This window comes from Puma concolor, chromosome D2 (assembly GCF_028749965.1).
Source record: "Puma concolor isolate L17-30 chromosome D2, mPumCon1.1.hap2, whole genome shotgun sequence".
NCBI lineage: Eukaryota > Metazoa > Chordata > Mammalia > Carnivora > Felidae > Puma > Puma concolor.
The window spans coordinates 2,669,285-2,695,485 of NC_141677.1; the positions used below are offsets into that span (position 1 = coordinate 2,669,285).

The 26,201-nt window shown below is 40.2% G+C and overlaps 1 protein-coding gene and 1 pseudogene across 1 annotated transcript in view; one reads left to right on the top strand and one right to left on the bottom strand.

The window, feature by feature from the left end:
- The window catches only part of PCDH15 (protocadherin related 15), a 1,260,230-nt gene that overhangs the window by 172,116 nt on the left and 1,061,913 nt on the right, over nt 1–26,201 (top strand). The window lies entirely within an intron of this gene.
- On the bottom strand, nt 1,226–2,057 carry LOC112851558 (small ribosomal subunit protein eS4-like; annotated as a pseudogene).

Below are 26,201 nucleotides of genomic sequence, written 5' to 3' on the forward strand. Positions count from 1 at the left end.
ATACTGCCTCACCTTGCCCTGTTAAAAGAATTCCAAGGACTGTCGTTACTAGGTAGAAATGTATAAGTATTTTTATAACTCACATCAAACACATGTGAAAAGTGACAACATTGTGATTTAGGATGAGCAGGGCCAGGAAATTTTGTAACTGATCTATGTTGAAGTACTCTACCTAAACAGCTTAAAACAAACGTAGGTTTTTCTACTCCCGAAGTCCTATGAGCAGTAGTTGTCAGAATGCTTCTAAAAGTCTGAGGCTAAAGTGGCTTCTCAACAAGACCTGTGAAGTTCTCCCTATTGATTTTCACTGTTGAGCAACACTGGGAGTTAGTGACGTCAAGAATTAGCAGTGTTGGGGGATGGGAGAAGGGGATTTTTATCAACTTGACAGTCACACCGAATGTAGGCATGGGGGTCTTTACCATTTCTTAGTCTAAATTGGAGAACTTAATGGCCCATTCTATTTAGAAATCTTGAATGAAAAGTTTGTATAGCTGCATGGGGTATTTAGTTCTTAGCCAATATCTTAACATTATTTAGCAATCATTTATTAAGTGCCTACAATGTGAAGACACAGTCGTAGATCCCGGGGATATGCAGATAAGGCAAAGTTATTGCCCGCTTGAAATTTGTATTTACTCCCTACTTATTGAAGAAAGACAAAGAGTCTCTGTACCTTGTCAAAATGCATTTACTTTCAACAGTTAGTTACTGATTATTTTACTGAAGTTTCCATGGAAAGATGAAATGTTTTACGTTGCACTCCCGACAGGAAAGCAATGAAAATCCCTTTGAAAACCTGAAATATTCCCGGGGGATAGTATAACAGATACTGACACTTCCCTCCTACATGAGAAAAAACTAAAAAAATAAAAAATAAAATATGGAAAACAGCACTTATCATGCATTGGAGATTAGGACAGAGATTCCTGTGAGAGGGGGAACATTAGGTGATAACTACGACTGCCCTGAGTTGTGGTCTGGAGACACTTTCCATGCTGTGCTGTTGAGGAGTGACCCAGGTGCAGCCTGGCAACTTCTGCATTCAGAGACACAAGTAGGTGGCTAAGAAGGCTAAGACAACTGGAGTTCGCAGGACACAGGACTGGAAAGAAAAGAGCTTCCCAAAGAGAAGGCTCCTGAGGCTTGGAATCCTCTCCAAGTCTTCTATTTTTTTTTTATTGTGCTGTATTATCTTTAATTAAGTACAAAGGCTTCCTATTAAGTCACCTAGAGACCATTTTACCCACTGCTCCGTTTGACCACCCATCTCTTGTCTCTTTCTTGAGCAATGGTGAGGCAGATACCCTTTGCATGCGTAAGAGAAATCCATGGCTTGTTGCCTTTGCCAATAACAAAAATGTTGGAGAACTGGGTGGCAGAGCTGTTGCCATTGGCAGTGAACTATATGCAAAGAACCAGAATGCCTCTCTCGGACACCGATCACACCAGTTCTTCCCAGGTTAGCACCTCTAGTCACCATACATAGATTACCAGTGTCAAACCTGATGAAATCAGTAATCTTTCCATTCTCCAAATCAATCTGAATGGTGTCCTTCACCTTGATGAGGGGATCAGGGTAGTAGATAGTGCCAGCATCATGGACCGCCAGGTGAGGGGTTCCTTTTGTCCACACAAAGATCTCTCTCACTTTGCACAACTTATACTCGGCCTCCTCAGGTGTCATCCAAAGAACAGAAACAACCCTTGGTGTCATACAGATCAGATGGAAATTCTCCCCAGTCTTTGAATGCTGCTAACATACATAAAACCAGCAGGGTGGGTTATATCAGCTCAGACCTTGCCATCAATCTTAATAAAATGCTGTATCAGATCTTTACTTCATCTCCTGTTAGGGCATACTTAAGTCTGTTCCTTAGGAAAATGATGAGAGGAAGACATTCTCTCAGCTAATAGGGACCTGTAGATGATTGATGGACAAGCACACTGGTCAGTTTATCCAGCATCCAATGCTTTGAAGCTGTTACACACTTCAGATGCTCCTTGGGACCACAAGCCATGGCTGCACCAGGCACAGGAAGAAGACTGCCTCCTTCCAGTACCTGAGAAAGAGACTGGAGTCCTTTCCAAGTCCTAAGTTGAATATTGACTGGTGCAAGCATGTGAGGAAGCTGTCTGAGGCTGTGTAAAGAACCTGACAAGAATAGGGGAATTCTTTTCAGGGTCCACATAGGACCAAAGATAGTTTATATGTTCTAACTATCCAGAGTGTAAAACTCTGGTTTCCAGAGTGGGAAAAAAAAAAATTCTACATAGGTTAGGGTACTCAGAAGGATATTCTAATACGTGGGGATAATTAGTATTCAGAAAGATATTATCTTAGTTGTGGTTAAAAGTAGTCATAGACTGAGCACTACTCTGGACACAGCTAACAAATCAAAAAGCCATTTCAGAAAGAATCACACTAGTTCCAAGTAATGTGCCTACTTTCTAGAATAATGCTGGAGAGCATTTATTTATTTATTTATTTATTTATTTATTTATTTATTTATTTTTTATTTATATATGAAATTTATTGTCAAATTGGTTTCCATACAACACCCAGTGCTCATCCCAAAAGGTGCCCTCCTCAATACCCATCACCCACCCTCTCCTCCCTCCCACCCCCCATCAACCCTTAGTTTGTTCTCAGTTCTCAACAGTCTCTTATGCTTTGGCTCTCTCCCACTCTAACCTCTTTTTTTTTTTTTTTCCTTCCCCTCCCCCATGGGTTCCTGTTGTTTCTCAGGATCCACATAAGAGTGAAACCATATGGTATCTGTCTTTCTCTGTATGGCTTATTTCACTTAGCATCACACTCTCCAGTTCCATCCACGTTGCTACAAAAGGCCATATTTCATTTTTTCTCATTGCCACGTAGTATTCCATTGTGTATATAAACCACAATTTCTTTATCCATTCATCAGTTGATGGACATTTAGGCTCTTTCCATCATTTGGCTATTGTTGAGAGTGCTGCTATGAACATTGGGGTATAAGTGCCCCTATGCATCAGTACTCCTGTGTCCCTTGGATAAATTCCTAGCAGTGCTATTGCTGGGTCATAGGGTAGGTCTATTTTTAATTTTCTGAGGAACCTCCACACTGCTTTCCAGAGCGGCTGCACCAATTTGCATTCCCACCAACAGTGCAGGAGGGTTCCCGTTTCTCCACATCCTCTCCAGCATCTATAGTCTCCTGATTTGTTCATTTTGGCCACTCTGACTGGCGTGAGGTGATACCTGAGTGTGGTTTTGATTTGTATTTCCCTGATAAGGAGCGACACTGAACATCTTTTCATGTGCCTGTTGGCCATCCGGATGTCTTCTTTAGAGAAGTGTCTATTCATGTTTTCTGCCCATTTCTTCACTGGGTTATTTGCTTTTCGGGTGTGGAGTTTGCATTTAGAGGAATATGAAGCCATCCATGATTCAGCAAGGTAAAACACATAATGTTCAGCATGAAATGAAATGTTATATTGGTATTGAAAGAAGAAAGATGCGGGGGCACCTGGGTGGCTCAGTCGGTTAAGTGTCCGACTTCGGCCCAGGTCATGATCTCGCGGTTCATGAGTTCAAGCCCCGTGTCGGGCTCTGTGCCGATGGCTCAGAGCCTGGAGCCTGTTTCAGATTCTGTGTCTCCCTCTCTCTCTGACCCTCCCCCGTTCATGCTCTGTCTCTCTCTGTCTCAAAAATAAATAAACGTTAAAAAAAAATAAAAAAAAAAGAAAGAAGAAAGACGCTGTGACTCACCATAATATAGTAAAAAATAATAGAAATTGACATAATAGAAATTGACAGATTATAGATATGATAGAAGTTATGGACAAGGACACTAAACAGTATAATTACATCTGAAGTATGTAAGGTGGTAGAGTAAAGCTTTAGCATGATAACTATGACATGGACAATACTTTGGATGAGATCAAAAGAAAATTAAACACTGTGAAAGAAAAGGCCAGAGGAATTGAAGATAGGATGATGGAAACTATCTGAAATGTGATAGGTAAAAACTAAAGACACGATAAAGAAAACATCAGTGAACTGTCATAGGATAATATCGAGTGGTCATGTATAATTGTACCTGAAAAAAGAGTGACAGAAAACATATTTTATGAAATAATGGCTGCACAATTTCCAAATTTGATGCAAATTATACAACAATGGATTCAAGAAACTCAACAAATGCCAAACATAAGAAACACAGAAAACAAGGCATATCATACTGAAATTCCTCAAAATCAAGGATAAAAATAAAAGCCTAAAAGCAATCTTAGTAAAGCAGTTAAAGATAAAGTGGCAATAGATCTCTCATCTGAGACAATATAAGCAAGAAAACAATGGAAAAGCATGTTTAAAATCCTGCAAGAGTGGCGCCTGGGTGGCTCAGTCAACTGAGAGTCTGACTCTTGATGTTGGCTCAGGTCATGAACTCACTGTTCATGGGTTCAAGCCCTGCGTCAGGCTCTATATTAACAGTGCAGAACCTGCTTGGGATTCTCTCTCTCCCTCTCTCTCTGCCTCTCCATCACTCTCTCTCTCTCTCTCTCTTTCAAAAATAAATAAGCTTTAAAAATAAAACCCTGAAAGGAAAACAACTGTCAACCTATAGACCATACTCTATATTTAAAAAATGAAGGTGACTAGAGACTGTCTCATCACTAGCAGATCTATAAATTTAAAAAAATAATAAAATAAATGTTTCAAAACACCTTCCAAGTAGAAGAAAAAAAAATACAAGGTGTAAGTCTGGATTTGTACAAAGGAATGAACAGCTGCATAAATTGGAAATGTGTGGAAAGTATTTTATATTTTATTAAAAAGCCTCTTTAATTGATAATTGACTCTTTGAATTAAAAATAGTACAGATGTACTGTGGCACTTGTAAAGGTAAAATATGTAGAGATAAAGTATGTAAAAAACATATATAACAAAGTTTGGAATGAGGAATTGTAAGTATACTATTATACCGTACTTGTGCTGTAATACTGTACGTGAAGTGGTCAAGTCTCACACAAAAGGAGACTGGGGTAAGCTAAAATTGTATTGTATAAACCCTATTACCAGGCAGATTGATAAACAAATAGTGGTATGTCCAGACAATGGAATACTACTCAGAAATTTAAAAAAAGAAACTATTGATATACATAATAAAATTAAATGAATATTAAAATAACTTTATTCAGTGAAAAAGGCAACAAAGAGAAAACATACCATGTAATTTCATTCATGCAGTTTTTAAAAAGTGCAAACCATTCCACAGTGACAGAAGGCCGGTCAGTGGTTGTCTGGGGATGTAGGTGGGAGTGAGTGTGTAAGTGATTGGAAGAAAAAGGGAAGGAGGGGTCACAGAGGAGCCCACGCAACTTGTGGAGGTAATGAATGTACTCATCATCTTTGTTTTAGGTTTTATTTATTCATTTGGAGAGAGAGGGGGGTGGGGCATAAAGAGAGGAAGAGAGAATCCTAAGGAGGTGCCATGCTGTCAGCACAGATCCCAACCCGGGGCTCAATCCCATGGCCTCTAGGATTATGACCTGAGCCAAAATTAAGAGTGAGTTGGATGCTCAACCAAGTGAGCCACCCAGGCGCCCCTGTCATCATTATCTTGATTGTGGTGATGGTTTCCAGGTGCATGCATGTGGCAGGATCTCTCAACTGGTACCTTTAAAGCACGTGCCATCTGAAGTATAACAGTGTCTCAAAAAATATGTGAAAAGCAAAAAGTTGGTTTTTACAGCCAACCCGCCAAACAACAAAATCCCAGTTCTTCCTTCCACAGTTTTTCTAGCCTGCCATAGTATCATTCCACCAAACACAGCGTAGAACAAATTTTCCTTAATTTACTTAGTAATCTGCCTCTTGCTCTTAACAGAGCCTGTGTGGTTACTTGAATGTTGCTGACCACGTTCCTTTAGAATATTCTTTAATGACTAGTGATTGCAATCTCTGGTTTACATGTGAAATTTCATTCTAATATACATAGTATGTGTATATATATATGTATATATATGTGTGTGTGTATACATATATATGTGTGTGTGTGTATACATATATATGTGTGTGTGTGTGTATATATATGTATATATACACACACATACATAATACGTGCCTAACAACATGCATATGCTGATTACATATGACATGTATATTATAGAATATAGAATATATATTTTGCGTGGTATATGTGTGGGTGTATTGTATATAAATATAAATACACACAAAGACAGAGCTATACTCTGTTGTGATGGTAACAATTTTGACATGTTTCTTCATGAGTAAACTACTTAGAGTTCTGTGAAGTCATGTTACTAAGTTCATATATATATTATATATATATATATATTTGTTGTTGTTGTTCAAAAATATAGTAACTTCATTACTTGTCCACTGATGGGTCATGACCTAAGGTGAATACGCTTAGGTCTATCTGTACATATTTCACATGTATACTGTAGCTAATATTCTCTTGTACTAGGGCCACTAGCACAACGTAACTTTATCAAACATAGACGAAATGTTACTTTAAATATTCCTAATCTGCAAATTAACACTGCGTCTCCTATGTGTTTGCAAAAGTTACAGAAGTTATAACACATTGTCTCAGAGTTGGTTGCTCTTTCTGACTGTTGAGAATAAATTATCATTCATTAGTGCTTTCCTAGTGATCCCTGAGGTTGTTAAAACTTTTCTCACCTCCTGGTAAGGGGAATTGGAATTAAAGATTTTATTGCCTCTCAGAACTTGACCTCTATAGAAAAGTAACGTAATTTTAAGCCCCAGAGGAAGTCACCTCTTACTTCCTGGAGTTCCCTTGTGAAACCCATCAATGATATTATTAACATGATTTTGTCTTTTAAATGTTTCAAAGCATCTCACAGTCTTTCGGATCTTTGCAGTGTGACGGATTGGAAAGGGACCTGGCCCTCCTTGTTTCTGGATCTTCATATAGACATAATGAGGCCACACACTTTCTAAAATTTGTGCAACGTATAGTTGATTAACAGGCATGTGGAATCAGAGGGACCATTGAAAAATCTGTCATTTTTCTAGACCAATATTATTCCCCTATGTTCTTATAATTGCATAGTGGAAAAAATGTACAAAAAGTGATTAAAGTCACTAACGCTTTCTAAATGTTTGGGGGGCTTGGAGTGAAAGATACACTGACATTCTAAAATCTTTGCCGGTCCTGTGCTACTAAACATATGTAGCTAGCATTACCGGCACTTTATTTTGCAAACACGCTAATGAAGGATCAGGTCCAAAAGAGTGCAGTGTGCAAAGATAAACTGATCTGCATAGGAAAATTGGAAGGGTATTAAATTGGAGAGAACAATTCTAACAACCCAACTAGATTAGGATCCTGTAGAGAAGTGGCTGGTGAGAGCCCGTAATTGGTAGCTGAAGGATTTTTAAATACAGTGTTGCTTAATATTTACTTTCATATTGCTTGTTATGCTGGATGGTAAACAGATCTTTCAATTTAAAGTGCTCAGTCAAATGTCTTATGTGAGTTATAAGAAAAAAAAAAAAAAACAATGAACATTGGTTAATTTTACCATGGGTTGTCACAGACTAAAATGAAGAAATATCGTGGAAAATAACATGTTAGTGAGATCTACAAAGTCAGACCCAAAGCGGCCATTACAATGTAATCCTGGAACAATATGCTGGGATTTTAGTAAGAAAATGGGATGAGGGGCTCAACCCAATTGATTTCATTAAGATGGTCAGGAAAACCCATTTTATATGCAGATTACTACATACAAATTTCACTAATTACTTGTACTTCAATGCCCATGTATGGTTTGCCAAAATAGCAAATCTCAAATGAGAAAATGAATATCATCAAAATCCCTTGATCCCTTTCCAAAAGGAGGAAATAGCATTCTACTACTGCCCCCCCACCCCGCCCCAGCACAAACATCTTGGGTCAAAATCAGTCCTTACTCCTTTCTTGCTCAGTGTTGGGATGGTTATGCCAATGTTTTAGTCCTTTTATTGCCCCTGGAACTTTCCTGGAAGATTTCCCTCTGAAACCTATAGCCAGGGTAAACGCAGACTGGTATTATGATGCTGGCTAAGGAAAGCCAAATCTGGAAAATACCAAATCTGGAAAAAAAAATCCTGAAAACACCCCTAAAGCCCTAGAGTCTCAAGACATTATTTGATTACAAACAAGCCAGAACCTTCACTGAAAAGCATCAGTTAGTTTTGCTGGGTATTTTGAGCCACAATTTAGCATGCCATTCAGACAACCAATTTTATATCATATGGTAATTAGTAAGGGGGAGAGAAGATGGTATTTAACAACCTCCCACCTTAAATTTGTGAAATAAAATGAGAGTTGTCATCGTGGGGTAAAAAATCCATGTTCAGAGGTGCTTGACCTGGAATCTAAGATCCAAGCTAGAGCCCCTTTAAGTATTCAAGTGTCTGTTTTTCATGGATAAAGATCATGTGTGTTTTGTTTTTCCTGTAACTTTAAAAAAATTATTTTTTTGTTGTTACTCTTTCTCTGTTGGTTGGTTTTAAGCATAGCGTAACATCAGAATCAGGTCTGTTTTAAATTCCAGATGACTGGCCTGAAATGTGTATGGTTCTATTTTGTAAGATGTTTTGTATTGTCATTCTGGAAAGCATCCGACCACAGGTATATAGCATCAGAGATAGATCAACTCTTTGTTGTACATACCACGGAAAACTGGCTCCATCTGCCTTTTAAATTCTTATGATAACTGAATTTGCTGTAAAGGAGCAAAGGTTTTCTTTTTTTTTTTTTTTAATTTTTTTTTCAACGTTTATTTATTTTTGGGACAGAGAGAGACAGAGCATGAACGGGGGAGGGGCAGAGAGAGAGGGAGACACAGAATCGGAAACAGGCTCCAGGCTCTGAGCCATCAGCCCAGAGCCTGACGCAGGGCTCGAACTCACGGACCGCGAGATCGTGACCTGGCTGAAGTCGGACGCTTAACCGACTGCGCCACCCAGGCGCCCCAAGCAAAGGTTTTCAAAAGGCATTCAGTCACGTATTTCTACTGCAGGTACAGGGTTTAATTGTGCGCTTACTTTTCAACAGCTCTTTTGCTGTTGCCAATAACATCTCCCTAATAGTGTGTTGCCAAAAGACATTTCTTTTTTATTATTTAATTTACTTATGGAAAAAAAATGGTCCAGATATTACTTATCTTCCTTGATTATGTACATATTGACTCGAACCAGAACTACAAATTACAGTGGAACTCCAGAAAATAGCATAGGTCGCAAGTTCAACAATATTAATTTTGCTTACTGGCCCTCTGTGGAGGTATTGTGTTTACTGGCACCTTTGTGAAATAGTGTCTGTCTGAATGAGAGAAATTTCTATATCCATATGCCTAAAGGACCAATGAGTAAATTATCTTAAGTATATTATTTCACAGATGTCAGAATCTTTCATGTGTCCCCTTATTAGTATATTAGAAAAGACTCAATGAGATAGATTAGTCTGGTATTTTTATTCTTACATTATAGGTAATAGGACTAAGGCACAAATTAAATTTGCTGGGCACAGTTTGCCTAGCTGATCACTGACAGAGATGATATTAGAACTTAATGACGTTCAGGTGAGTGGTCACATATACAAATACTGAAGGGGAGAGTCATTCATATTCATGTAATTAATTAAATATAAGAATAGAGAACTTTCCAGAGGAAGCAGTATAAAAGAAGAACAAAGATCATAGGATTAAGCTTTGTCATAGGACTAAATAAACAACTAATTTTCAGAAACAAAAAGACTGTTACCACTACTGTGATTATCCCAGCTTTCCTGTATGTTTTGTCTCCAAATATCATTGCCTCACCTCCGGGCCTGACCTAATGCTTGTCAGGACGAGAATCAACAAACTGGTAGAATACTATTTTCTCCGTAGTCTTTTTGTGCTAAAGCAATCTGTTCACTTTTATCATAACATTTTCAAGAGACAACCAGGTAATTTTCCTTATAGGATATTTTTGATTTATCTGATTGTTTCCTCTTAGTGTCTTTTACAGCGTTCCTTTGTTTCCTAAACTTCCTATAAACTGGAAACTTGGTCTATAGGGTAGGTTAGACTCAGATTAAACTTTTTTTGGAGTACCTGTCTGGCTCAGTCAATAGAGCATGTGACTCTTGACCTCAGGGTTGTGAGTTTGAGCCCCACGTTGAGTGTAGAGATTACAAATAATAATTTTAAAAAAAATTTTTTAAAATTTTAGCAAGATGATTTCATAGATCATATTATATACTTATAATTAATCTCATTAAAGAGTGCACGCAAATCATGTTGTCCCACTAGCAGAAATGTTAACTTCTATTACTTAAGAAACTATTATGAGGGTGCCTGGGTGGCTTAGTCGGTTAAGTGTAATGACTTTTGGGCCCAGGTTGTGATCTCAAGTTTCTGTAGATTGAGGCGCACATAGGGTTCTGCGCTGACAACGTGGAGCCTGCTTGGGATTCTCTCTCTCTCTCTCTCTCTCTCTCTCTCTTCCCCTTCCCTGCTTGCTTACACGTGCACACCTCTCTCAAAATAAACAACAAAAAAGTATTATGAGATGTGTTGATTCTAAAGTAAATTTTTCCATAGTTATTAGCAAGAAGCCCGTGCTGTTTTGTTACCTTTAATTGAACTGTTCCAAAGCCTAATTACTTGATAAGTGGTCACAAAATGGTGGTTTTTCTAATTCTATCATTCCACCTTATATATGTGTGTGTGTGTGTGTGTGTGTGTGTGTGTGTGTGTATTAATTGGCATTCTTAAAAGTACATTCTCTCATTAACTAGGGATAAAATGCAGTTCTTCCTAAAAAGGAATAGTAAAAGCTTATTTCTTTTCCGTGGGAAATCAAATAGCTATGTCCAGGGTTAGGAGATTATGGGGAGTGCATTGCAAAGCAGAACACTGCATTCTGGCCTTGCTGAAAACAGAAGGCCACACTTTGCTTATCTAGTTAAATGTATATCCAGGGGGCACTCACTTGGCTTATCTGGTTAATGTATATCTAGGGGTTAGGTCCTGCCTATGCTCATAAATTCCTTAGACCATGTTGTTGCATGGAGTATTTTACCCTGTGTTAACTGACTTTTCTGCAGGCCTTTCTATACGTCCTTAAAAATACATTTTTTAAAGGTTTATTTATTTTTGAGAGAGAGAGAGAAAGACAACACAAGCAGGGGATGGGCAAAGAGGGGATACAGAGAATCTGAAGCAGGCTCCAGGCTCCAGCCTGTTAGTAGAGAGCCCAATACACGGGTTGGACCCATGAACCGCTAGATCATGACTTGAGCTGAAGTTGGACACTCAACTGACTGAGACACCCAGATGCCCCTATAAGGTCTTATCGGCATGTAGGCCACTGACCTATTGCACACTGTTTCCCTAAATGTATGCTAAATAAATACGGGAGCTTGAGAGCAGCTCGGAGAGACTTCCCTTAGTCTCCCTCTCACCTCTCCTGACTTGAATGGAATCTTGAGTAACCCTTTCTGCCACCCTACACTTTGCTGGACAAAGTCAGAAGCTGAACCCATACTTTTGCATGAATTATCTATTTTTCTGTTAAATGGTTACAATAATAGGCATGTCCACTGGTGGCAAATCCTGTTGTTTTCTACCTCCTCTTTCTCGTCTTCTCCTGCATCCTGCCAGATTTTTATGTTACCACTTCAAACTCATGGTTTTAGAGTTTTCCAGTGTTTTGCACTCATTAACAGTTATTTTTTTCCAATCAACGTTTCATTGAATAAAATGTGTCCTTTACTTTAAGAGCACATAGGTGCGCAGTATTTTTCCACATTGCTGCTGATTTCTAATGGGTATTCTGGAGGCACTATGTCTCAGATGAACTTTCTGGATCAATTTTTCCAGAAACGTGGTCCGCCATTTCCATACAGATATTCACAGCATCTTTCAGGTCATGACAGTTTTCTGGAGTTTTAAGTTCTGTTCCTTTTTGGGGTGGGGAAGGGTCTTTGTCATTTTCTCTGATTCGTTCTATGCCGCTCCTCCTCTTCGTGGTCTCGGCCCTATTTATTCTTACGCATCTTTTTTTGCACATCCAGTTGTGCTATTCTTGCCAGCTTCGTAGTAGAGTCATAAATTGTGAGTCGAAATTATCTTTTCCTTCAGTTTTCTCAAAGTCTGTTTGGCTCTTATTTCTGATCTTCCAATTATTTCTATTTTAAATATTTAAACATTCAATTCCTAACTGCAAATTCCTTTTTTAAATTATAGTAACATGAGTGGGAGAGTTGTGTGCAGCTTATTTTTTCACGTTTTGTGGTTTTGGGGTGTTTTTGTGAAACGTTTATTTATTTTTTAACTTTCTTTTACTGCTTGTTTCACAAGTGTTCAGTTCCCTTCGGTACAAAGGTTCTGGCAAAGGCATCCACCTGTCCCCTCCATCGGGGCGCTGACCCCGTGCCCATGGCGCTCTGTCCCGCCACTATGTCTGAAAGCCCCGGATGTCCGGCGGCCCTTTCGCTGGGTTCTCCATCTGGTCCTGCACAGTGGGGGCAAGAGTCAGTGTGCCCCTCCCACCTGCCCCTCCATCCGGGGACCTGCCTCCTCTGCAGCTCTCTGAGGCAGGCTGCCAGATGCACTGGCAGAGCCCATCCCGGTGGTCGTGCTGGGATCTGGCACCAGGCAGTGTCCCTTTAGCTCGTCCACCAGAGCCTCCAAGCGGCGCCCAGAAGTGTCCCCCAGCACGCCCAAGAGGGTTTCCAGAAGTGGGCCCCGGGAAGTGGGCCTCTGGAACTGGGGTCCCTAGAAGCATCCTCCTCCGGAAGCGCTGCCACCTCGGAAGCAGCCCTTTTTCCTGCCCCAAATGGGGCTCCTGAAAGTTCTCCCACAACAGAATCGGCGCCTTCCTCCATCAAGCCGGTTTCTGGAGGTGGGACTCCCGGAAGTGAGCCCCCAGGAAGCCTTCTTCCCCACGAAGTGGGGTCCTGGAAGTGGGCTCGCCCCTGCAGCAGGCAGGCAGAAGCAGTATCCTGGCAGCGCCTTTCTGGAAGGGCCCCGCCCAGAGAGGGCCCTGCCTGCAGCCCTCCTCCGCTGTCCTCCTTCAGGGGCTGGGGCTGCGGTGCGGCTCCTCTCTCCCCCGGGCCCAGGAGCTCCAAGATGGCCACACTGCCACTTTAGGTCCCCGCCCATTTCCGCTTTCTTTCCAAGGTGACTTGCGCGCTGGTGTTTGACCAGGCTGTGTTAGTCTGTCTGACCTTCCTGCACCGCGCAGGGCAGTCTTCCCTCCTCACTTCCGCCAAAAGGGGTTTCCGGTAGTTCCAGCTGTGGGAGATCCCTCACCGTGAGCCTGTGTTCCCGGCTTGCCCTACTGCTGTGGGCGGACCCCCACCCTGGGGACATCAGCACTGTGACCCCCCCTCCCTCCCGCGTCCCCCTGGGCCATCTGCAGCCTCTCTGGCTCTGCAGCTGCTGGGGTGGAGGCTGCACTGCTCTCCGCGTGTGTTTGACATGATCCCTCCTGGGGAGGTCGAGGAAGAGCTGGGTCTGTGCCCCCCCGACTGGTGTTCCAGTGCCGGCCTTCCAGGCCCCCTTCAGCGGGCTTCCAGGAACTCCCGATCTTTCTCTTCTCAGCTAGCAGGTGTCCTTCTGCCCAAAGCACCCCTGGGCCGGTGTGCGCGAGGCACGTACTTGACGCGGAGAGCTCCCTGCGTCATCACGTGTCTGAGAAGTGAATCATCCCCCACGTGCTGGTGGAGGTGATGGGGAGCATTACTCAGCGTGTGTTATGGGTGCTGCCACTGTCAGGTGGCCCGGACTCGTGGCCCATACAAGTATGCTGTTGCGAACGACTTACACGGTGACTTCCTCCTTCTAGATGAACAGGAAGTGCTGTCCAATAGCATTAGCTTTTGCATAGCGTCATTAGACCGATTCTCTGCTCTTCGTCTTAAGACGCTGTCTTTGGAAACGTAGACTTCTTGAGCTTTTGTCCTTTAAGATGGAAAATGACCCCGTGATAGTGACGGTATCCCTAGTGCTTTTAATAATGTTTCTTTTTAGGTGGGTTTAAATGCATTTTGACTTGTTGTGAGTTTGTAATTTGAAAGTCAGTGCTATTCCGTGCATTGTTAGTGCAAACAAATCATTGGCTCAGAAAAATCCTCACTTGGGTAACTCACCGCTTACCATATGGTCGTGCCACTCTTGTAAACTCACCGCTTATCATGCGATCATGCGATCGTGCCCCTCGTGTAACTCACCGCTTACCATACGATAGGGCCCCAGGAATCTGTTGTGATTTCAGCAAACACATTTGAAGTAGTGAAGTCCTTGTCTAAGAAACAATTTCTCATGGGTTTTACAATCTTAACTACAGTTTGCATTGCATGTGGTCACGGCTGCCTATATCAGACACCAGGTCAACAAACCTGTTCTGTGAAAGGATCAGTAGGAAGTGTTTCCAGTTTTGGAGGCATATGGGCTCTACCTTGGCATTTTCAGAGCAAAATCAGCCATTGGATATTTTTAAAAGAGTAATTGTGGCTGTTTATTTACAAAAACAGGCAGCGGGCTGTTGGCGTGCAGGCCATAGATTGTAGACTGTCAGAGAAAGGCACATGTGCATCTCTTTGGAGGGGAGCTGATAAAGATATCAGCAGAGAGCATGTGTGTTGGGTGAGACTAGGGAGGCGTGAAAGTGTGGGAGTCCATACGTGTTTGCCACACTTCAGGTAGAGGAGCACAACAGGAGAGGTATTTGTAAGGGGACCCTGATGTTCAGGGAAACCCTCCACACCTCGGTGATGAATGGGGTAAAGGTGAAGATGCCTGTGTCTGGCTAGAGGTTTTCAGGAATCAGAGTAAACTTGCCTAAGAAATTTGCTTGGGGTTTCACTTAGGATGTGTTGCTAACATACGTGAGGTCATAAGTTGATTGTGCTGCTGGAAACGTCGTGTGTACATAACATGGAAAACTGAAGGTTTAGGTTCAAGACATGGGTAAGAATGATTTTATAATCATTCATTCGTAACTGATCTATACAATTACAGGTGTGGAAAATCATCTGGAAGCTAATCTATACAATTATATTTTTATTGTTTACTTACAAAGTTGTAGGCTCCATAAAAAGGAGAAAATCAAATGATTTTGTGGATATAAGCACGCATTTGGTAATGGTTTGAGTTTTGGTTTTTTTTCTTTTCTATTTAACACAGCTGGCTATATTGTAAAGGAGGCCTATGCAAGTGAATAGGGGACTAACCTTGTCTGTTGAAAAGTCTTTAAATTGTGTATAAACAAAGCAATCTCTTTAGAGGAATGATTACAAAAAACAAAATAGTTTTTTTTCTTTTTTTTGATGTCTGAGATAATAGTTGTTTGAAAATATTGGTACAGTTTTGTGATGAGGGAGAAGGATAACACAAAAGAAAAAAAAGCTCGTCTTTTTATTTGTATAAATGGTAGAGCAATAGGATTCTTGGTTATGTTAATTGTACCTCTGTGTTTCAGCCTTCAAGCTTCACAGTAATTTGTTAAGTATTATTTTAATCCTTTCAAACAGCTAGAGTGCTAGCATTTGATTTGGTTGCTCCTGCCAAGAAAAGTTTCTGAAACTAATTAATGCAGAGAAGGCTTTATTGAACAATTAAGAAAGGGATTAATGATGTTAATAGTTTCTGAAAATTTTAAAAATGATCCCAAACTAGAATCCACATTTTTCTGGAGCGTCTTTCGTGTATATAATTAAAATAAAAGGCCCATGGATTTATGTATGAAACATATTCATAAGACATACATTTGCCTTAAGTGTATTAATCTTTAAATTAGTAATTCTGTATCTTGTTCCAAAGATTGTGTCAAGGAACGGAATGATTTTAGGACTCATCTACCCTAACCAACTTCTTCCTTTGTAACCCAAATGAATTTAAATGAAATGTCATAATACCTTTTAAACTAGTAACAGATATCTTCAAACTATAGGATTAACAACTTACAACATTATAAGATCCTAAAAGGGCTAAAAGTGGCATGAATATATATATATATATATATATATATATATATATATATATACACACACACACACACACACACATACATATATACATATATATACACACACATATACATATATGTATGTATATGTGTGTGTGTGTGTGTGTGTGTATGTATAATGTTTGAAAATGGCAACAATAGATTAGGGAGTCTATTTAGAAACAACCCGGAGGACTCCACAGGCACAGCAATGAGCTGTAACCTAGACTTTCGGAAATGCTGCTTTCCTGAGTCATGGCCCAGGGCTGGGTGCCTTTATGGGTTGTGAGGACACGGAAGGACAAAGACTTCAGTGTGTTGTAAAGAAGTCAACAAGGTAACTAATTGGAGTAGGGCTACCAGTGAGGGAGCGTGTCTTAAGAACAGTGTAACCAGGTCTGTGAGGAAGTACCATGTGGGAGGTGCTGACAGGCATTGAGTAGAGATTAAGAAGGAGAGGTGCAGTGACCTGTAAGAAAGTGTGAGGATATATTCTTTCACAGTTGGTCATCCTGGAGTTACAGATAGCCCAGGAGAAAGGGTATGCTTCAGACCTTCTAGATTTCTGTAAGGATTGAGTGAGCTAATCCATGCAGAGTTGAGCACAGTGCTGAGGCACGGTGGATATTGGAGAAATATTAACTCGTGCTGCGTCTTATCCCTTGTTATTATTTGTGTCTCCTTTGCCCAGTATAGCACCTTGTATGTAAGAGCTGTTCAATTTAGTAGCCGGTTAATAAACAAACAGGAATCCTATAGTAATGCATTTTAAATTACCCAGTCTGCAAGGAAAAATAAATACAGTCATTGCATTAACGTTTGCTTCTTTGTGTTTTAGTGGTTTGCTGGTAATTATGAATAGAGCTTTGCTCCTACAGATGTACCTCATTAGACACAGCGGATGAAGTTCTAAAATGTTGTGTTTTATTCAATTTTTTGGTGAATTAAATCAGATATTTTTCTCTCTGTAAGAGGAGCATAAGGAATCTGAAATTATATACAGTTATCAATTAACAGTGATTCCTAATACCAGTTTTAAGAGTCTGTCTAATGTAATTTTTCCATCAGGTAGTAAAATCACCTATAAAATGCTTTAATTGACTAGAGAAAAGTCACTATTTAAACCTACCATATATTGAATCATCCTTCAAATTTAAGAGTCACTTTTACTTAGGCAATCATCCTGTAAACTAGTAGTTTAAATTTTTGGGGGGGTATACAAATTGGTTTTCCTGACGGCTGGTCACAGCTGGGTATCTAGAATGACCCAGTGATCACAGCTTTTTAGCTCTCGGGCATATTTTGTGTCACCGAGGTGGAAATGCAACGCCAGGGTGGTGTTCTCTCCCTGTGTCCGTTATCCCATGGAGCTCCACGGAGGAGTGGGAAGTCTCCTCCTTTGGGATCATTGTTTTAACTAGGGGAAAATGCAGATTAATAAAATAATGTAAGAGAACGAGAAATAAAACTTGAAAGTGAATATCCACTGTCATGGAGAGAAAGAGCCGAGACCTGCCCTTGGTCTCTCTTATTTATATGCCCCTGATATCACATTTGGAGAGGAATTCATCTTTAATAGCCCAGAAAGTCTGTAGCCCTTGAGTGTCCAACATGTGATTCTAAACTCACCAACAACATTCTCAGTAACAACATTGGCTTCCTGTACAGTTTCTACCCAGAGAGAAGTGGGTAACTAGAGGGAATCGGCTAGTATATTTCTCAAGGTAAATTAATGAATTGGCATTCTATTAATTCATATGTCTGTTTAATTCATGAACTGAGGACATTGGAGCACACATTATACTCACTTAAAAGGCAGAGGTCAAGCGTTACACCAAAGGAGCCACCTTTGAGAGTAGAAACTCAACCTTTGCTTTAAAATGAGTCTTGCAGTGCTGATGCTTGCTGACAGTTTTAGTCTCACTCATGTGAACCTAGTGCAGCCATACGGAGTAAAGCTGAGCCATAAAAATCCAAGAAAAACGTACTTCTGGCACCTACAGACTCCAATGCCTGCATGTAAGGCAGTTTTTAGAAAGTCTAGTGCTCACATTAGGAAAAAATCCTTAGTTAGAATAGTAATAAAGTTCTGTTTAAGAACATCGTACTCAATGAGGCGCCTGGGGGGCTCAGTCGGTTAAGCATCTGACTTAATTCCTGCTCAGGTCATGATCTGGTACTTTGTGAGACTGAGCCCCACGTTGGGCTCTGCACTGGTGGTGTGGAGCTTCCTTGGGACTCTCTCTCACTCTCTCTTTGTCTGTCTCTCAAAATAAATAAAATAAATTTTGAAAAGAATATACTACTCAATTTGTAATTGTTTACCAGCAAGTTTGTGTATTTCTTTGTCAAACACGTGTCAATCGAATTTTTTATAGCAATTTCTTAGGCAGAGGAAACACTGAAGCACAACATGAAAAAGTTGCCTGGTAAAGTTAGTTGTTGGGTAAAAACCAGGTGCTTCTCAGCCTGCCCTGTCCCCCTCCTTTTAGTTCAGACTTGTTTTGGGCTCACTCTCAGTTGGCCCTCACCCCAGGAAATCTTTAGCAGGTCTGCGGACTTGTGAGTCACAGAAACCCTTTAAACCCCACAGAGTACACAGGAACAGACATATTTTTGTCAGTGTCCCATGCAGGCTGCACAGGAAGAGAGTGGACACTCTACCAAGCCCTTTCTCAGCAGAAACCCATGACGCCACATGTCTCCTCCACTGTAGTCACCTCATCAGGCCACAGATCACTGCAGAAGAGTAGGATTTTAAATGTTTTGTTGTCAGCCATCCCTGTCACTGATGTGGGATCTTAATCCTCAAAGTCCAGAGGTTCACTCTTTAAACCTTGGTCTCTTTGAGGAGGGGGTAGGTTCTTCTTAGGAACACAGAACTTTAAGCTTGCTCTTACCCACCCTGGATCTTTCTTCTTGGTCAAAACCCCCACTGTCCTGAAAGGCTTTTTTGCTGTGGAAGAGAAACTTCCTTTACACCATATCCTTTACCCTCTCACTAGGCTAGGGCTTACAGTAAAGAGTTTTACTCAGACTTTCCTCTGTTCTAGTCAAGGAAAACTCTTTGGGATTATTTTAGAAAAACCTGGCTCCCAAGACTGTGCTTTTGCTTAAGATGCACAACCTCAAATTTGAATCTCAATGTGAGCAATGACACCTTTATTCTAACTTGTGCTTGCTCTCCCCATAAAACTTGATTGCCAGTGATACAAAGGATGTAGACTCACAGAAAAAGAAGATTTACAGGATATGAAAAGTATATTGACTATATATTTCAAATGCATGCTACCTATTATGATGCTTTCCCCCGTACTCTCTAGTCATATGCTGACAGTGCCCCCAGGTTTACTTGCTACCTGATTTGTCATTGGATGAAAACATGTGTGTTCAAGGTGTACCATACTGGGGCAAATCACTAACCATCTCTGAGCTACGATTTTGTCATAGGTTAAATGTTTATACACATACACACACACACACACACACATATATATATATATGCACACATATATGTGTGTATATATATATAATAAAATTTAATACAAAACTCATAGAAGGTAGGCACTATATATATAATTTTATAACTTATGGAAAGAATTTATAGTGTTTTGTGACATATTATTTAATAAGGAAGTCACCTCTATACCGATGAGTGGTGATGACAATGATGATGATGATAGTGATATAACACAAACCCTGAATCATTAGGTGTTATATTTGTCAAGATGTTAGAATTTAATTAAGAAAAAAAAATTTCCACAAAAGTCAACACTCAACAAAATGGCTTAATCACATCATGGAGAAGAGTCTATGAGTAAATCAATTTGTACAATTGTAGACTCTAGAAGATGGCAAAATGTAGAGACATAGCCAACTAATTGTAACTTAATTGGGGAAAGAAACATATTTCAACTAATGATTCATCTGAACATGTTCACTAAAACAAGGTTAAAATTCAGAAATTGAATGACGTTAGGAACTGTAGACTATTGAAGAAATATGGGTAACAATTTACCCATATTTAATTACAATTCTGTCAAATCTGTAGGTGAAATACAAGATCCAGTGGAAATTACCACTTCCCCCATTTTAACAGGGCAGTAATAGAACATGTTCAGCACAGAAACACAACATAGAAATATCTAGAGTATCTTCAGTAAGCAGAATAATGGCCTCCAAAGATGCCCATGCCCTAATCCCTGGAATTGGTGAATATGTTACCTTATGTAGAAATTAGGAATTATCTTGCAGATAGAATTAAGGTTGCTAATCAGCCCACCTTAGAAAAAAATTATCTTGGATTTTTCATTTTGGCGCGACTGTTCACAAGGAGACTCAATAGTGGACAAGAGAGACAGTTGGAAGGGTGTGATATGGGAGGGATTTGTCCTGATGCTGCTCAGTGTGAAGATGGATGCCATGAGCGAGGAATACAGAAAGCTTGCACAAATGTTAGGAACGATGGTGCAACAGATTTTCCCCCCCTGGGCCTTCAGGAAGGAACACAGCCCTCTTTGCTAAACACTTGAGCCCTGGGAGATCAGTGTTGGACGTATAGTCAACATAATGGTAAGATAATAAATATGTGATGTTTTAAACCAATGCATTTGTGATATTTTTTGACGCAGTAATAGGAAATCAATCGTTTCTGGCAATCGTGGAAGACGGTGAGCTATATTCTCACTTAGGAGCTTTGTTTTACTCTCAGTAGTGACTTAAATAATCAGCTTACCTCGTCTGACAAAGAAGACACCCCAGCAGGCACTGTCACAGGGCACCCATGCCACTCTAATGCGCCTCACAAAGTCAACTTCCAGTTGGGTATTTACTGATGGCTATAGTGGTGGGGACATGGTCACTTGTTCGGCAGTAGTCCTCTACCCTACTGTTCAATCATGTTCATGGTAAGTTCCAATAGTGATTCGAAATTTTCTTTGATGTCTCACCCCTCTTTAAGCCATCAGGAAATTTTAAAGTAAACCTTTGATCCTGTGCCACACATCTAAGTCAAAAAAAAAAAAAAAAAAAAAAACATTGAGGCTGTATTGCGTACAAAGCGCTGTGCACTATGATATGTCATTTCAGCTACAAAGACCGCAATTAAGACATAAGAGCCACCTCAGAATGCTCACAGCATTTAAGATCTATATGGACACAAGGAGATTTAAGTGTGTATAGGGGCACCTGGGTGGCTCAGTTGGTTAAGCCTCTGACTCTTGGTCTCGTCTCAGGTCATGATCTCATGGTTCGTGGGATAGAGCCCCATAGGGGGCTCTGTGATGACTGCACAGAACCTGCTTGGGATTCTTTCTCTCCCTCTTTCTGCCCCTCCCCACCAAATAAATAAGTAACCTTTAAAAACTAAAATCTGTTATGAATATTCTTTGCGAGTTGACTTCTGGGATGGTGATGTGAGCAGTTCCGTGGACCTGATCCCCAGCAAGACAACTATAACTCATAAAAAGAAAACAAAATGAGCCACGTCAAGCCTCTAGAAATTCTAAAGGACATTCCACAAATGGGGGGGGGGGGGTAAAAACATTGGAGAAAATGTGCCAACGGTTGTTAAGAACAGTAAAAGGCTATGGCATTTGGAGCCACAACCCATGCACTTGTTACCCTCATCCCTGCATGACAGAATTCTGCTTTGGATGGTGTAGAACACAGAGATCCTGCTCCCCACCCTTCCCAGGCTAGGGCGACAGTACCTTCCAGGAGGGACACATCGTCAGTGCCTCTGTCCCCTTCAGCTCCATGTCACGGAAGCTCTCGAGGCAAGTGCAGTAGGAGGACTTCACCATGCCAGCACTCCAGGGTGCAAGCTGTCTCCCAGGTGTAGCATGCTGAGAATGTGGGGCCCTGATCTTCCTCTCCACAGCCCTGAGAATGGTGTAGGCTAGGCGCTGAGATGCAGGCTGAAGACACCAGGGGCTACCACTGCTGTTCAGCACACGCTCTGGAAAGCTGAAGAGGAATGATGCCCGTGTTCACAGTTGCTGAGCAGTGATCTAGATGTTTGGCCTTGAAATGGTCACAGTGGAGAGATTTGCTCATCATACAGAGGGAATTGAGTTTATTTGGGGGAAAAAATGTATGGAAGTTCAAACGTAAGAGCAGAGTTGAAAAAAGTGGGGTTTTTGGTGGTAAGCCTTTAAAAAAATTTTTTAATGTTTATTAATTTTTGACAGACATGAGTGGGGGAGGGGCAGAGAGTGGGAGACACAGAATCCAAACCAGGCTCCAGGCTCTGAGCTGTCAGCACAGAGCCCGACACAGGGCTCGAACTCACAAGCTGTGAGATCATGACCTGAGCCAAAGTTGGACACTCAACCGACTGAGCCACCCAGGTGCCCCCATGGTGAACGTTTAAAAGGGGCTGGGAGTCATAGCTTCATGAGAACAAATAGTTAAAACCATGAACCAGCTAGAAGTTTATCCACAGAAACAGGAAAAGAGAGAACAGCCTACCTAGGGTCAGAACGATCCTCTGGGACTGGCTGTGACGACTGCCCGTGAAAGTGGTCCAAATGCAATGGATGAAACTGTGAAGGGAGTCAACCCCGTGAGCACTGTCCAGAAAAACAGAATAATTAGCGAGGAATTAGTGGAGGGGAGCAGCTGACCGTGGCACCTGCAGAGCGAGAGAAATCAGGGGAGGAAATAATTAAAGATTGTCACACTAGAACTGCAGCCCAGAGAGACTGTGAATTCCCAGGGCTGTGCTCTTTGCAGACCAACATCAGAGACTGTGTGCTGTGGGGGAAATGGCTTCACTAAAATAGTCCATTCAAGTCAGTAAAGAAATAAACCCTGGTAAGGCATGGGGAATCAGCACCCAAGTTTCTTACAATGTATCTTGTAAAATCTCTAGTTTTTAGCAAAAAAAAAAAAAAAAAAAAAAAAAAAAAATATATATATATATATGTGTGTGTGTGTGTGTGTGTGTGTGTGTGTGTGTGTATATATGTTATGCGAGTAAATAATAAAGTATGACCAAATGCAGGTTAAAAGAAAAACAAAAAAACAAATAAGCAGAGAAACTGCTTTGAGGAGGCCGAGATGTTGAGTTTAGCAGACAGAATCTTCAGAGTTTCCATTACAAATATGTTCAAATGACATATCAAAAAGATAAGAGCAGGTATGCGGAGAAAAGGGAACCCTTGCACTACACTGTTGTTAGAGGTACAAATTTGTACAGTATTTTGGAAAACAGTATGCAGGTTCCTTAAAAAATTAAAAATAGATCTGCCATAGAATCCAGCAATCCCACAAAAACACAAACAAAAGAAAAACACATAAGTTTGCTTCATCAGAATTGAAACTTTCGTGCCTCAGAGGACATCATCAAAAAAGTGGAAAGATAACCAACAGATTGGGAAAAAAAATGACCACTTATGTATGTGATGAAGACCTTGTATCTTAAGTATGTAGGAAAGAACTCTCAAAACTCGATAATATGAAGAAAAACTCTTAAAAAGGTATAAATGAGAATTGACATTTCTCCAAAGGTGAATAAGTAAAATGGTTGAGAAAAAGTATTAAAAAAATCTGATAAACACCTGAAAATATGACTTAATTAGCCATGAGGGAAAGACAAATCAAAACCATAATAAGATATAGGTTCATATACACAAGGAAGACTATAATATAAAAGATTAAATGTCAAATGTGAACAAATTAGTATCCCATTACATTGCTAGTGGGAATATAAAATAGTTTAAATACTCCAGACCATATTTTGTCAGTTACTCAAAATGTTAAACTAAAAGTGACCATGTGATATAGAAATTCCACTCAGGTATATGCCCAAGAGAAAGAAAACCTGACGGTTTTACAAAAAGTTGTACACATTATTAATAGTATAACCAAAATAGGAATAAGCCAATTGTCCATCAAATGATAGACAAGTATAATGTGGTATATCCACACAGGGAATGTAATACAGCAGTAAAATAAATCAATATGTATGCTGCAACATGGGTAAATCTTGAAAACATTATGCTAAATGAATTAAGCCAGGCATCAAAGACCATGTGTGGTATGAGCCCACTTAGATGCCATGTGTTGACTAGGTGAATCTATAGAGACAGAAGGCAGATTTGTGGCCGCCTAGACCTGAAGGTTGAAGAAGGGGAGAGTAAGGAGTAACTACTAATGGGTATGGGCTTTCTTGTGGATTTGAAGAAAATGCTATAAAAGGACTTTGGTGATGGCTGCAAAGGTCTGTAAATAGCCTACAAAATGCTAAACTGTGCACTGTCAGTTGGTGAATTGAATTGTATGTGAGCTATGTATCAACCCATCTTTTAAAAATGCTTTGAGGACACGAAAGGAGTGGTTTCATCTCTTTGGGGTCGTGTTCATGCTTACGGATCTTAAAAACAGCTTTGTTTAACTTAGGAATTTTAATTCCGGTTAAAGTAATCACTGCAAGCAAAAATGAAGAGGCCGAAATGAGCAGGAATTAGGTGGCAAATAGTGTGTCATCCTATGGGGGGGGGGGGATGGAAGAGACATGGAGGACAATCATGATCAGTAAGTTGAGGAAGTTAACATGTGAGTAAAATTTAGATGGGAAAGCTGCCAAGGACAAAGAGTTTGTGTTTTCTTTTGTGTATAATTTGAAGCAGAGATTCCTGAGGGGAGAAAAATGTTGGTAGCAGAGGTGGGCACACTAGCGATCCATTCAATATTTAATTGGTTTTAGGATCCAACTCAATTGTAAGAATGCTAATGCATTTGAAGGGTCTATTTTAAGCAACCATACTCTTAGAAACCCCATTATACAATGTGGCCTTCACGTCTGGAAACATGGGCACATATATCTAATAAATGGTTCACAGTAAAAGGTTCTGCTGATGTATTGTCCCTTGGCACCAATGCCTTATTTTAATGTATTCTCAAAAGTTGCATTGAACATAGTGCATTAATGCGGTATTTTCATTTATCTGTGCGTAAACATCTGTGATGTTACCTAAGATGATTTTTGTCTCTCATTTTTACTGATGGCCCTGCACATTAAGCATGCTCCAGCAGAAAAGATGAGAAGGTTTCAAAAGATACATTTTTTCTTTTTTTTTAAATTTTTTTTTCAACGTTTTTATTTATTTATGGGACAGACAGAGACAGAGCATGAACGGGGGAGGGGCAGAGAGAGAGGGAGACACAGAATCGGAAACAGGCTCCAGGCTCCGAGCCATCAGCCCAGAGCCTGACGCGGGGCTCGAACTCACGGACCGCGAGATCGTGACCTGGCTGAAGTCGGACGCTTAACCGACTGCGCCACCCAGGCGCCCCAAGATACATTTTTTCTACATTTATAGACAATATAGCCACCCTGTTGATGATATATCACTCTTAATATCATTTCTTCATATATCCACAGTACTATTTTATGATCCTCTCTCATGCCGTGTGTTTAAATTATTTTAAGTTTGGAGATAAATTTAAGTTCATGTGAAGCTAAAATTTGTGTTCTTAGTAACATACAAAGAAACTAAAAAAACATACAAAGAAACTAAAAAAACAAACAATGGAACAGAAAATATGTCACAAATTGTGATGTACTGTAGATATTAAATCACAGGTTCATTTCCTAATGGCAAGTTGAGTACCTAAAAGTCTGATTTGCAGTTGATGTAGAAAAGTTATTTTAAGAAGTCCCTTCCCGTTATTTGCCGCTACAATTATGATTGTCTTTCTACATCTTAATTCTTTGCATTCAGGATACATTGGAATAAAAGTGCAAATAAATGGAGCTTTTAATTTATATTCAAAATGAATAATATCAACCTAACCTTGGTACTTTCTGAACACAGGAACAAGTGCTAAAGCAATTGTCTATGGATAAGGATTTAATTTTACTTTACATAGCTTTCAGAGTTATTACAGACTCATTTTAAAATTAAGAGTACTACAGTGTAATAAGAGTTGTTCATTGGTGAAGCTGGCACACAGTATCCATAATTAAAATATCCAATTAATATTGCTCACCTATGGTACATGAGTTTAAAAGAGGCCAGCTTTGTAAGGGATTTTATCAAGATTTCCTTAGCGGGAAGAGGGTACTAATTAAGGGAAGCCAGTAAGTTTGTTAAGTCTCAAGCTGACAGTTGGCCTGATGCTGCTGAATTTCCTGTATCAGAAAATGTTTCAAGTCTAGAGCAGCATGACGCCC